The 1,368-nt window shown below is 33.1% G+C and overlaps 1 pseudogene; it reads left to right on the plus strand.

Annotated features, from left to right (window-relative positions):
* Positions 1–450: 450 nt before the first annotated feature.
* Positions 451–544, plus strand: LOC111767240 (U6 spliceosomal RNA; annotated as a pseudogene).
* The last annotated feature ends 824 nt before the right edge of the window (positions 545–1,368 follow it).

The raw sequence follows: 1,368 nt of genomic DNA on the forward strand, positions 1-1,368 counted from the left end.
CTCATATTCTGAGTAAGAGTGAACTACAACTAATTCCACTATAGAAGGGGATGTCAAGGAAACATGGCACTGGATGATATCAGTCTTCATGTGGGTTTATGGCCTGAATTCATACTCTCTCTGTGGTCCAAAAACCTCGAATGGAAGATTAAATTCAAAGTAGTCCTGCGTTGTAATTATTCCCTAGGCAACTAGCAGAAACCAGCACAATTTTTTTCTGGAGTTGTCAACCACAACTCAGGTTTCACAGAACCATAGATAAAGTACCAAGAACATGAAGAAAAATCACAAAACATACAAGAAGGGAAGTCACCTTGAACAATAGCAGAATTAGACCTACAAAGGCTTCAGGTACTTCAGGAAATTATCAGATACAGAATATAAAATAGTTAAAATTTTAAGAAATAAGAGAAAGATTTGAAAATAAGAGCAAAAATTAGGGAATTGAACTTGCTTCAGCAGCACATATACTAAAATTGGACTGATACAGAGAAGATCAGCATGACCCCTGTGCAAGGATGAGATTCAAATTCATTCCATATTAGGAAAAAAAAAAAAAAAGAAACAGAAAATAATAGAAACAGAACTTCTAGAAATAAAAAATTCAGTGGATGGATTAAATGGCAGATTAAATACAGATAAGAGAATAAGAAAACTGGAAAAGAGATTCGAAGAAATTATCCAGAATTTAGTCCAAGGAGAAAAAAAGAAAATCTGAAAAAACTAGTTAAAAAACATGGAGGATAAAGTGAGAAAGTCTACCATAAGTTTAATAGGAATTCCAGTAATTTCTAGAATTACTAAAAGACCTCAAACCTGGTATTCAGGATGACAATGAATCTCAATTAAGATAAATAATCTAGAGATATCATAATGAACTAAGGAACAGCAAAGATAGAGAAAGTCATAAAAATAGCTGGAAAGGAAAAGATCAAATAAAAAGGAGCAAGTAATGCTGAGCATGTTGACAGGTAGGAGACAGTAACTAATGTTTACAATATGCAGAGAAAAAAAATGAGTCGATCTAAAATTTCTATATCCAGAAAAATTATCTATCAAGCATAAGCATGATGGTGAGCAGACATAGCTCAAATGGTTGAGGGCCTGCTTTCCATGTCTGAGGTCCCAGGTTCAATCCTCAGTACCTCCTAAAAATAATAATAATAAATTACAACAATAAAAAAGAATAAGGATAAAATAAGGACCTTTTCAGACAAACAATAATGGAGTATTTAACACCGAAAGTCTCTCATAGAAGTCTAAAGGTTTTATATCAGGATAAAGAGAACTGAAATGCAAGAAGGAATGGAAAGCGATATACTGTTGGGCATGTGTTAAACATTGTGCTTATTTTATTGGGCTAAAAGA

Source organism: Dasypus novemcinctus, chromosome 3, assembly GCF_030445035.2.
Source record: "Dasypus novemcinctus isolate mDasNov1 chromosome 3, mDasNov1.1.hap2, whole genome shotgun sequence".
NCBI lineage: Eukaryota > Metazoa > Chordata > Mammalia > Cingulata > Dasypodidae > Dasypus > Dasypus novemcinctus.